This window comes from Mastacembelus armatus, chromosome 3 (assembly GCF_900324485.2).
Source record: "Mastacembelus armatus chromosome 3, fMasArm1.2, whole genome shotgun sequence".
Classification (NCBI taxonomy): domain Eukaryota; kingdom Metazoa; phylum Chordata; class Actinopteri; order Synbranchiformes; family Mastacembelidae; genus Mastacembelus; species Mastacembelus armatus.
Window position 1 is genome coordinate 22,361,864 of NC_046635.1, and position 13,630 is coordinate 22,375,493.

Sequence of the window (13,630 nt, forward strand, 5' to 3'; positions counted from 1 at the left end):
TCTGTTTCACAGACTCATAACATGAATAAACTTGTTCGCTCATTCTGTTTTCATCACTTGCCTGCCTGAACTTGCTCCTTGTTCAAGTGTGCAGTTTTTTTTTCAGTTTTTTCAGCTAAAGCTGTTGGAGACATTTGCAAAGCTCCAATATTAGAATTTCAAATGCGCAATTTAGAATACTTTGAGAGTGATATGTGTCACCCTGCTTTTTCCACTGTAGAGAAATTGTTCATGCAGTGCTTAAGGGTGGGGAGCCAGGAGAGATGTACAAGTTTACTGTTGTTGAAACCTCTGTGCAGAGGAGGATGGGATCAGGGGCTAAAGGTATGGAAACTATATACCCCACCTAAAACTGGCCCTATCTACATAAAAAGATTCTTTTTCTTAAAATCTAGGAAAACAGTAAAACGCTCCTTGCAGCTGTATTGAGGCTCTTTTTTAAGTATATAAATCTGTAATATTGATTTACACGAAACATGAGTGATACTTGCTGTCTGTCACAATGCAGATGAATTTGAAAGTTGTCATTTGCCTTTGGACCTTGTTTTTGGTCTTTTTTGTTTATGTGGATACTTTAACATGGAAATAACCTCTTAACTTAATAGCATACTAAAAATTATCTCAATATGTTTCAAAACCTAAACTAATTACACTAAATGTTGATCAGAACATGCCTGTAGTTAAATAAAATATTTTTACTTAGTGGGGACTCGTAATGGGTATGCGTGCAGGACGACCAATCTTTATCTGCACCGGATACAACAGCTGTCCCTATCCAAAACCCCTCATATACACTTAATCACTTTATATCCACCATGCAACCAGAGTTAAAATAAAATGCTTCAGGCACAAGTCTCCCTACAAGACAGGCATTATGCATTTGAGTATTATGAATACTCCTGCCATCACCTCTGATCATCATGGACCTGGACATTTAGCACTGCTTGTTCTAGTAAGGATACGTCACCAACATATGACACATTTCTACACAGAAGCAAGTAAAATATTAAAACATTGTTTCAGTTTCACATGAGCCAAACATCCATCTATACATTATCTATACCACTAATCTTGCAGAGGGTTGAGGGGAGGGCCAGAGCCAATCCCATTCGCTACTTGGTGACGGGTGGGGTACACTCTATATGGATTACCAATCTACCACATGGCTAACAGTAACACACAGAAAGACACAAATGCTTACATTCACACATACTGGCAATTTAAAGTTTTCATCTAACCTAATGTATTTGGACTGCAAGGAGTTGCATGTACAGTCATACTAAGAAAAAAGTATATATGTACACATGTATTAGGATAAAGACATGCTCACTGCATGTGCCATAAGCCCTTCATGGTATTGCACGTTTTGCTAAGCCTTCAATTACAGCTGTGCAGCAGCTGAGAGGTCAGACAGTGGGAGTGACGTAGAAGGACACTGAAGGATCTCATTATCTCAAATGCCTCCTGGGAGCTATAGATGACTGGTGTTGACGGCGCCTCAGAAGTTAAAATAACAGAATCATTGTCTCTCAACTGAGTCTTCATTAACTCAAAGTATTTATTCGCCTACCAGACTTTTCATATAACTGACATCTGACTTGTATTAGACAGTCTTAGTCAAGCTTCCGACTCTTTACATTGACTCTTTTTTCCATTGGCACATTACTCTTTCTGACTCTCAATGAAAGCTTTGTCCGTGGCAGCCTTATAGAGTTCCAGGTTTTGTAAATGCCACCCCCTATGTTTTGCCACTGCAAGTCAAGGAATGTGTATGAAAGCATCGCTGCTGAACAGCCACACAGTCAGGAATGTCTGCAGGCAGCAGCACTCTTCCTGGGGTTTCTGTGGCTGAGTGGGAAGAAGAGTATTGGCTGGGTTTGGTGAAGACAAGGTTACTCCCACTAAGCATCTGTCTGCTATGCAGGATTTCTGAAAGGAACTGACTTCAGATGGCTCGAGTTTTAGTACAGCTCTTCCTAAATATGAATCACAGTCGCACTCTGCTACATACAGAAAAAAACATTTATGTGTGAAGGTCTCATACTATGTGTTGTGGATATGACCCAACCACAACTAAAAAGAATGGGCTACTGCTGCTTTTCAAATGTAGCATATGGGAAAATGGATAATAATTCTTAAACAATGCAGGTTCAACCTGTAGCAATTTAACAATAGTTCACAAGCATAGTTTCATTTTCAAAGACGCCCAAATCATTTACTAAAAAAAACTGTAGTTTTCAGCAAATGTTATTAGCGATGTCCCAATTCTGGTCCTGGTCCCTGCTGACATGATGAGAGCAGTTGGGTACAATCTGGACAAATCATCACTCTATCCCAGGGCCACACAGAGACAGACAACCATTCCTGCTCACATTCACACCTACTTATAGTTTAAACTAAACCTAATCTGCATGTCTCTGGGCTGGAAACCCACACAGGCATGGAGAAACTTGCAAACTCCACACAGAAAGACCCCAGTCAGCCAGCAGGTTTGAATGTTTTTGTTGTCTGAGTGCACACAAACCTAACAGGAGTTTAGTTTCAGACTGTTTACAAGTTACTCATAAATTAACATTAAGTACTGACAGATGTGGGCAGCACTGTGGCTTAGTGGTTAGCACTGTTGCCTCATAACAGGAAGGTCCCGGGTTCGTAATCTGTCAGGGTTGTGGGACAATGCATGTTTGCGTGGAGTTTGCATGTTCTCCCTGTGCTTGTGTGGGTTTACTGCAGGCACTCCGGTTTCCTCCCACAGTCCAAAAACATGTATGTCAGGTTGATTGGTGACTCTAAATTGTCCATGGGAGTGAGTGTGAGTGTGTCTTGTGAGTGTGTCTTTGTCTCTATGTGGCCCTGTGATGGACTGGTGACCTGTCCAGGGTGTAACCCTGTATTTCACCTGAAGAGAGTTGGGATAGGCACCAGCAGATCCCTGTGACCCTAATTAGGAATACGCCGATATAGATAATGGATGGATGGATACTGACAAGTGACCTACCATATTGGGCATTAGTCATTTTAACCAGCAAATAATATGGTTAGAACCAGCTAATGACTTGGCATGCAAACAATGAGAAGAGGCTAAGTGAATGTTTTGTAATTACCATTTGCATTGATTGACATATATATTTAGTGTCAGAACTCAGCTCCACTCACACCCAACTATTTTCTCACACACAGTGCTCTGCTAAAAGTGAGCAGCATGAAAACACTAGCACACTGAGAGGGACAAATGACAGTATAAAAGTAATCCAGTTTTGATTGATTGATTTGAACTGAGCAATCAAATATGGTGGGATCAGCCCAGACATCTTTCCTTAGGATCAGCATGGTAAACTCGCTAAATGTTAGACAAACAGTCCAAAATCGTGCATTTCTTGGGGACTATTTTCATGTGTTACACTGCCAAGTATTTACAGTACCAGCAGAGTGGGATTGAGTCAAAAGTAAACTAAAGGTTGCCTTTTCATGGCACTGAAGGAGCAGGTCACCCAGTACAGCAGTGTGGCTCAGTGTGTTTCTGGTGATTACTAGACAAGAATAGATCTCTATGACACACAGGGACAAGATTGGGATAACACACAATCCTTCTAAGTTTTGGTCTCTTCATTATATTCACAGTCTTACCCTTCTTTGTCATTTACTGCATTTAATACAAATAACCCCTGCACCTCCTAATTTAAAAGAAAATGCTCATACATTAACCTGAACTAAATGTGCACATGCCACCAACAGAAACCAGGTCTGTACAGTTGTGGTCAGAGATCACTAACTGTTTTGTACTTCACTAGAAACTGGTTGAAGCTGCATGTAGAGTCCTAGAGTCAGCTTTACAAAATTTACCATCGAAATCTGTGTTCATATCTTCACCAAGTGCCTTCTAATGAGAAAAAGGAAACCTAACACGCACACACGTACACATACACAGTCTTGCATCACACCTGCACCTGAAAGAGGAACATAGAGCTTTTTGTTCAATATAATTTCAGCTGTTTACAATTATTTCTTGTGCAGAGTAGCTGATTTTCACCATAGCATCTTTCTTTAAAAACCTAACAATGTAGTCTTTAGTCTCTTTGCAACCTTTATAACCCTTGGCAAACATTGTGTCTATTTAAGATCTACAACAAATAGCACCATGTTTTGAGCCCTGATGTTTTAGAATATTGGAAATTTCCACATTATACAATTTTATCCCTTTCACTCTTTGGAAATGTCTGCTTTCCTCTCTCACTTCTCCATTTCTTCACATCTGAATACATTTCAAGCGTCAAACAGGCACACAGGTTTTCACTGCTCCAGTGCCTTTCAAGAGTGAAGGCCAACCATACCCTGTGACATACAGTCGACCGCACACCATTTCACTTCCTTGGCAACCGTGACTCATTTCCCTAACGACAGTGCAAGGACAGCTTTATGAAAAGGGAACCTGCAGCCACTGCACAATTAGTCACAGATGGATGCTGTTATGAAAGCAACCACTGATTTTAAGTTATGTCAGGACAAACAGTGAATCAGCTAGGATAGACAAGCCTATGCAGATAAGAACCAAACATTTATTATTGATTTGTGGGCACGTGGTATCTGTCTTTGAGAAGAGCAGTTTGTAAAAGTTAAATAATTTTCTGACAAATAAGTGGTATGTAGCTGGAATATATAACACAATTTTGTTCTTTTCTCAACTAGAACACAGGACAGTGTCACAGGGAAGGCTAGCTAACCATATTTTATTGACATAATAGCATTCTTATGATTCTGTGTGGTATCTGATGCACACAGAAACCCCAAGCATACATTTGGGTCACTCCACTGGATCATCCCGAATGGTGATAACAGTAGTTGAAACAGCAGTTTCATAAAGGACGAAATAAGGAAATATGTGTGTGTGTGTGTGTGTGTGTGTGTGTGTGGTGTGATACAATAACGGAAAAAAGACCTTTGAAAAGACATTGGTTTCCACTTAAAGGTAAAAACGGTGAATCAACAAAATTGATGATGAATTTTGTTATAATGGAGTTAATGATATGACATTTCTTCATCTCTAACTAATTTATGTAATACCCTCACCAACCAGCATGACACTGTCCTAAATTCATATATGTTTTCTCCTGACTGTAGTTGCAATATAACCAGATTGCATAAATCATAGAAGATACTAGTAACTGACAAGAGATATAAATATCCACAAAATATCTGGTATATGCAGTAGCTCACTGATGAAATATTCACTCCAGGATGTTTAGGAAACAGTTCGTATTTTGTTCTTACGTCTCAGCACTTTGGCAGATAATTTTCTACTAATTACAAACTACAGGTCAGGAAACAAGTTCTAAAAAAAAAGATATTTTCCAAATCTCTTTAGGTGCAAACAGGTGCTTGAAAATGGACGCATTGTAAAATATTTATTCTATACCAGCAAATTCATTAAGGTACAACAGGAGGAGGGCTCACAGATATCAAAACATTATCTGCAGATTATTTTGTCTCTCAGCTAATCATTTCAGCTCTCACCTGGGCAGTGTATTAGGTACACCAAGGTAAAACTACTGAAGTATAATATAACAGGCCTGGAGTAAATCCTGTACTGCTTAAGACAAAGTGTTTCTGCATAAGTTGATCATTATCACCTATATGAAGGGAATGCTGTATTCGACTGCATTAATTTGAGGTAGGTGTAAACTGCAGCTTGTATTATGCATCCTTATAGCCAGCCAGCCTCTATCCAGTTTCAGGTTTTCCGTATCTTTGTGTCTGTGTTTGACTGGTTGTCTACCAGCTCCTCTTGACAAACGGAGCCAATTCAGGCTAATCACACATTAACCAATTGAGCACAATGAGTGGCTTGTTGAAGCAGCAAAATGCCACAAGCCCTGTGGCATACCAACACATTTCTAAAAGCGCAAATGCACATACTCATACAATAACAGCATAAAGCAGCAACCAGGTGCGGACCTCTATGTACCAACGTAATTGCAAAATCACACATTTTAAGGTGCTCATGTGAAGCTGATGCTTTAGAATAAACGTAGATTTACTGTCCTTTATCTCCACTGATTAAAATTCCATGAAAAATATTTTAAATGGTAACACAGTGTTACAAAGATTTTTCCATTTCTGAGAGCTGTTTACCTGCTGTATTGCAAATTCTCCTTTTTATTTTGTGTCCTCAGTTACTAATGTCTTTTTCAGGTTTTTCATTTCTAAACTGAGTTCTGCAAACTCTGCGTCTCAATGGCACTTCTCCAGATGGGGTGCTCTCATAAGCATTACATAATGTCCTTGAACCACAGCAAGCACACAAAAACTGAAATGGGGAAAAAAGAGAAAGCAAGACACCCACACATCTGCACCATCCACATTCAAATAGCCATCCACGGGAGGCACACATCGGCTCATACTGACCACAGGGTATTTCAACATTCAACACCGCATCTGATCTAGAAGTTGGACAAACAAGGTTATTTCATATGAGTCTATGTGGCTCAAAGCATGACAGTGCGGTATATGCATATTAAGCAAGGTTTGCCAGTCTTTTTGGTTATAAATAACGATTCACCTCGAGTACAAAAGTGCTTTTGTTTGCTTGTTTTTTTTTTTTTTCTAAACTGTTGATGACAGCCTGTAATTAGTATCTTCACAAAGGGGCTGTGGGCAGGGAAGGTGTCCAGGATATGGCACAATTTACCAGACAACAGGTAGATGAGGCATTTCTCTAATAGCACTCCAAAGCATCCCATCTCAGTGGTACTGATCCTCTCTAAACAGTAGAAGTAAAAGGGGGCATGTCCTTTTGGGGCCCCTAAAGACCTTTTGTGAAGAAGATACATTAGCCGTCTTTAACAAGCGTGACTGAAAATGAGAGAGTACATGAAGTCCATCAAGCATACAATAAAGACAATATAGAAGTTAAAATGCCAAGAAGGCATACACACCAAAGCCACAGTTCTATCACTTTGTAGCATGAATTGAAATTTCTGAAGTTAATAGCCTTGAAAAAAATGTGACAGTAAAACAGCTACATACATTTCCGCAAACATGCTTGTTTATGAGAACATCATGAATGGCACTTCAACACATGGAGAAGATGCACTGAGATAAAATGTGCTGTAAGGTGTGTACAGGGATGCTGCACATGAGCAACGGATCATTTCCTTATCTTATGAATCAAAGTGCAGAGGGAAATACAGTGATACATTTGTGATGGAAGACTTGCACACCAGGAAATACATGAAAACAGAGTGAGATTGAAAGAGTGTGTCAAGATATGATGTCTAACCATGGCTCTCCAAATCTCCTTTAAAAGTCCTGGCGGTCTCAGAGTCAGTGCCATGTACCACAATATCCTGGTTTATGTTCCACTAGGAATATTTGGTGCATGTCCTTCATCTTTCTTCCCCTAAGTTTACAAAATCAAACAAAAGCTAACTCTACTATTCTGTATGAGCAGAAGTTAACACTGTCGCATCACAGTGAGTAATTACCAGGTTTGTGTGGAGTTTGCATATTTCCCTCATGCCTATGTGGGTTTTCCCCAGGTTTTCCAGCTTCCTTCAACAGTCAAGAACATTCACATCAGTTTAACTGGTAACTCTAAACTGTCCATCAGTGCTTATGTCGTTATGATTGATGTGTTTGTCTCTATGTGTCAGCTCTGTGATAGACTGGTGATCTTTCCAAGGTGTACCCTGCCTCCTGTTTAATGTCAGCTGGGATTGGCTCCAGCCCACTGCCCCCTCTGAATGAAAAGCAGTTCTGGCTGATGGAAGGAATAATAGCAGTGTTTTACTGATCATGATATAGAAGCAGTTTGATAATGGAGCAGACATTCTGCAGGAACCCATAGAAATGTACATCAGCTCAAATATGTATCAGATGGCAAAAAGTCTACAGGTCATAAGAGTAATAAAGTGCAATTGCAATTGGAATCATTGCTGTTATAAAGATTGCCTTGCCTTTGTCTACGCCTGAGATGTCACTACAAAAAGTCTGTTTAAACCCTTATACACAAGTGCGCAATAAAAGTAATTTTTACTCCCCCACACAGAATTTTTTTTAGATATGATTCAGCTCTACTTCATCATGTTGGTCAATGCAAGCATAGGTCAAACTCTACTGTAAATAAAAACATGATACTCTTAACAGCAGATGGAGACAGCTGCTGCTCTAATAACCTAATGTTGGAGAACTACAATTCACAGAACTACAAAGAAGAGATTTTGTTTTTTGTTTTTCAGGAACTGGATAAACTGTGTGTCCGGTGTCACCAACACATTTACTGCATTATTTGTGAACCAGTGTAGAATACAGACATATAACCTGCCACTTGCAAGTGATTCCTAACGTGTGTAGCTACATGTGACAATCGCTTAAGACACTGCAGACAGAACAAACACCTTCCAACTTCACATACTGAGTTTTTACCAGCTGCTGGATTTAACAAAAGAGAACTTCACTCTTAAGAAACTTCTTATTGTTTTTATGATTAAACATCCACCCATTTGCTGTGTCTACTTACTGTGAAGAGTTTTTTAAGCATCTTCTAGAAAGCACTGGACAAGAAGCAGAGCATGCCTTGGGCAAGTCATCAACTTTGGCACATGACTAATGGAGAAAAATACTCACATACAGAGGCAATTCAGAGTGCATGACTATATTTGCACTTCCCAGCACATGCAGAAGGTTCATATGCCACATGGAAATGCCCTCTTCAGTTTAGGCTCAAACAGAGGACTTCCAGGCACAGGTAAGAGTGCCAACCATTGATTCACTGTGCTGGTGCCTTGGAAAATTTCATGTAGCATTTCACCAGCCTTTTAACAAAAACCAGACTAACCAGAAGTAGGACCCTTAGATATACAAGTGTATTTAACCTAAAACCACTACCCTGATTACATATAGGTCATCATGTTTCAGCTTATTACAGGACATTCAGAAACACCTTGCTGCATCAGTTGTGATTTCTGTGTAAAGGAGGAAATTATCTGCAAATTAATACTTTGCTCTTTCAGCAATTTGACATTGCTGAAAGAGCGAATCATCATACAGTCATATGTAGTTTGTGGAGCTTTAGGCTGGGACTTGACTGTGAAAGCATCATTAAAATGCGTGGTGTAGTATTACCACAATCAGTTATAATATTATCAGGTGTAAGTTTCTGCATTTAGCAGCATGAATTTTTGTGATAGCAAACTAAGAGTCTTATCTGTCAGGCTCCCAAGAGGTTAAAGTAAGAAAAATAAGCACTCAACACATAAAGAAATAAAACATTTAAACAGAGATTCCACTGGTCCATTAAAACAGTAAAATTGAGGCTCCTGCAGATTTGCTGACGTCAATGACAGAGGCCTTTGAGCCTTGAATGACTTTAGAGAACCTGGTCTCAGTGGCGTCCTGCTCGTGTTGGAGTATTTTTCTACAGTGGGGAAGCTTCCTACGATTTCACAGCACAATATCGGGGGAAATCCTGGGAGTGAAAGATGGAGAGAGGCATCAGCCAAGTAAAGGTCATCTCCACCCAACAGTCCAACCTCACGTGCTTAGACCAATAGATACTGACATGAGGTTAGGTTTACTTTAAATAGATCAAACAAGCTGGAGAAGCGCAAAAAACAATCCAGGGTGTTTAGTGGTTCCAGTGGCAGTGAGTGGCCTGAATCACTGACCGTTTTGTCTGATGACCACTTTTTTCCTCTATTCTTATACCTGTATTTACATCCTTGCAATGTTTAACACTGTTACATGAGCATTATGAAGGCATTGTGTCAGAAACAATTTGGAGCTGATGTTTGAAGTTAAAAGTAGAACAGCAAAACTGTTTTGTACAAGTAAAAGGTTTTGATGTAATCAAAGACAATATAGAGAATATGGAGCATGGGGAGAAACTGCTGAAATCATTGACATTACTGGTGGATAGAAGTATTTGGAAAACATCATTGGGTCTCATGAGAACAGAAAATGGCGATTATGTGAGCAAATCTGCTACTGTATGTGTGAGAGTGTGTTCAGAAAAGAGAGGTGAATGACATATCTGCTAAGAGTCTACTGAGACTGAGAGAAGAAGTGAGTCTTTTAGTTTCTCTTACATACATCCCTTTCCATCACTTTTTAAAAGACAGATCACATGTACTTAAAAAAATGTTTGAGGGGTTGTGATATATCTGATCCTTTCCTGTGATCATTCTATCTTTCTGAAACAGAAAATATTTTTCTATCTTTACAACAAACTGAGAATATTGTTAAGCTGCAGAGCAAGAAATATACAGAAACCATGTGTTGCTGCCTGACAGATGGTGTCAACCCTAGTTCTAAAGAAAACCTGCAAGTCACATTGACATTTCCTGTGGAGGTTCCCCATATTTCCTGTCAAGGTCACTGTCATTGTCAAGCTCAGTCTAAGACTGCATTGTAGCAGAGTTTTTGTTTCTTTTTGTGCACAAATCAGCATTTTCTTTTGCATCAATGGTGATGCACAAAACAACAAATCTGACCACCAATGAGTTTCTTTTCTACAGGTGTGACAAAACTGAGGACAAGTCAAACTAAGAAGACCAAATTAGAAAAGCTCTGATTAGTCAGGGACCTTGGCCAAAGCCTGGACAGATAAACAGAACCCCATACAAAATAGACTGATGATAATGACACCCAAATTGATGCACATTAGTGCACAAAAGCCCAAATGGTCTGATTCATTTTGTCCCATGGACTCCAAATGCATCCCCGTTTTTCCAATAGATGGGGCTTAACAGTGCAGGCTGTTAATATAATCAGAAAACAAAAGATTCTCTAAAATAAATGCTGCGTTTGGAACAGTCTTAGGAAAATGACTGAAACCTCACTCTGGGAACCACTGCTTTATGCTGCCTACATGGTCAGTTGAGTCTGCATGACAGAAGAGACAGAAACACAAAACAACTCTACCACTGGTTATTAAGAGACTTCAAACCAACAATGAATATAGACTCCGGCGTTACTCTAAACAGTGCAGAGCTGTTCCTGGGGTTTTTGTTTGTGTGCATGTGTGTGTCTTTGTTTCACAACCCTCAACAGACAGTCCCTGTCCAGATCCATCAAACTGTAAAATCAATCTAATAACATGCACAATCACAACAAGCCTCACATAACGTCTGAATGAGATACATCACAGAATCTCAAGGAAAAAATTGCACACCAGTGGCATATGCCAATGTATGTGTCACAATTTTAAATTACAGCTTTTCTATGACAGAGCTTAATCATAACAGCAGTGCATTGACTCACTGATCCGTGACCAAGAATTTAACTCCAGTCTACAATGGCACTACCCTGTAGTACTATACACCTGTAATACTCAAACAAACCAACTCTGTACCTCAAAATGCCCAGTATGCTCCCTCACTTGATTTTTAACCCTATGCATTTGTGTATTCGCTCAGAGACATTTGTGACAAACCAGTTTTTGTATACTCACTTTCAGGTTATTTATTTGTATTATTTAGACTAGTAAGTGAAACTGATGAAGCAGACATCTTGCTTGTCATCCTTATGCAGATGGGGACACTACGTATGCTCCATATGGACCGAAACATGCATGACAGAGCCAGTGCATGGCTTGATTGGCAAACTCAAGCCATTACTCTCTTCTCCTTAAATTCTGTCTGTTGATTGCATTTATAGAGGTCACATACTGTCCTGTAGCATTACATGCAGGCAACATGTTGCATTAACTCACTGTTGGGTTACTAAAAAAAAAAAAAAAAGTGAAACTGACACTGACCTCAGTCACCACTGTTGTCCATTTAAAGGAGCTGTCAAGTACACAACACCAAAAAATAAACTGTAATATATAGCCATAAAACTACTGCTCTCAACAGCCACCATAATGTACTGACATAAATAATGAACAGCATTTCAACTCTTTCATGACCATTTCTTCAATACTGTTCCAATGAAAACTGTTGGCAGAGAGGTTGGTGGATGAGCCAGAGCAATTTCCCAGTGCTGAGAACACTTACAGAATTCAGCTGCACCCCTATTGATCAGGCAAACACACTAAACCTATCTGCAACAATAAGCAACATTTTTATTTTTCTAAAAGTGTGAACCAGCCATTTACAATGAACAATCAACTTTGATTTCATCAAAAGCGACTGTAGCTCAGGCTCAGTGGTATTAATCAGCAATGATTACAAACTGGAAACGACTGCATGAATGTCATTTTATCAACTAAAGTCATGTTTGTATGACTATTTTGAGTAAACATTAAAGCCATCACAGGTGCAAGGATCAGAAGAATAACCAGTAACGTAACACACAGAGCAAGATAGTACCCTTTATAATTGTATCCTATTTTAATTGTTCAAGCCCTCATGTTTTATATGGCCAGATTTACGAAGAGACCACAAAAACCATGGTGTCTCTAATAGGAAGGTACTGGCACTCATTTACAGGCACTGGTCCTGCTAATCCCATGAGCACAATGTTCTAGGCCAAGATAATTGACATGAAGAGATAAAACTATTTCAACTCAGCATCTTGGACAGCACAACAGCACGTTTGCATACTTGCGAAAAAACAAACATTTCCTGTCCTGAAAATATTTTGGGGTCAGGCTTAGTTGGAGGAACACAAAGTCACTGACAAGAGACAACACAACTGACTGATAGACTTGTACAGATGTCACTGCATTGCCAGAGTGTAGGTCCATTCCAATTAAATGATCAGAATTTAAAAGGAAATCAAACTCATCTTATTTGATTGAAGATAAAGCAACGTTACAGCAGGAAACCTGCTTCATCAGTGATACTCAATCTCTTAATGAGGACAACTGAAGATACATAAGCCCCTGACAAACCAGTTACTTAAGCCACTGACATTAAAAGAAGGGAAATAAATGTACTCATATTAGGGTTTCTGGGTATACCTGTCAATGATTTGAGCTGAGTACTCTGTGTTGAGCCTTTTTTTTTTTTTTTTACCTTCAATATGAAATCAAAATCCAAGTTACAGTGTGAGGTCTCACGTTTTCAACTTAGAGGAAGCTCCAACTCAACAATAACAGGTCAAATCAAGCGAGTCAAAGTGAGCAGCCTCGAAAAGCTACAGACTAACATTAAGACTGGATGTCAAGAGCAGCCAGGTGAAAACGCGGCATGAAAAGCTGGAGCAAAAAGTCGTTTTCTCCTCCAAACTCCTGCAGAATGTAACCATTCGTCTAAACCGTGAGCCAATACAGAAGCTGTTTTTTTAAAAAAAAAGGCTTTGAGGGGGTAAGAAATCAATTTTAACTGTTTCTGTTGTAGCGCAATAACGATGTACCTTCCCCTTGAACGGTGTTCCAAACTACCAAACGGGTTTCAGGTTGTAAGGTGTCATAAGAAGACACGGTTTCCAATTGAGTGAAGTTTTTTTTTTTTTTTTTTTTTTTTTGGTCTCTTACCTGGTAGATTTAAGTGACGTCCCGGAGATAAACCTACAGAAATGTCCGGGTAGGTGCAGAATGGGAGCGCGTGTTGTGGTCCCCGTGCTCTTCTCTACTGCTCCTGCACGCGCTGCTCCGAGCGAGGAAGCCCCTCCTCCGTCTCTGTCACTTACATACATGCGCACGCACACGCGCACACACATTCACGCTTTCATTCACGCCTCTTAATAATTT

The 13,630-nt window shown here is 39.6% G+C and overlaps 1 protein-coding gene across 3 annotated transcripts in view; it reads right to left on the reverse strand.

Annotated features, from left to right (window-relative positions):
- Nucleotides 1-13,567, reverse strand: part of adcy7 (adenylate cyclase 7) — a 49,242-nt gene extending 35,675 nt beyond the window's left edge. For all 3 annotated transcript variants that reach the window (XM_026293312.2, XM_026293311.2, XM_026293310.2), the window contains exon 1: nt 13,415-13,567. The gene's annotated coding sequence lies outside the window, so the exon portion shown is untranslated. The remainder of the gene's footprint in view (nt 1-13,414) is intronic.
- Between the last annotated feature and the right edge of the window lie 63 nt (nt 13,568-13,630).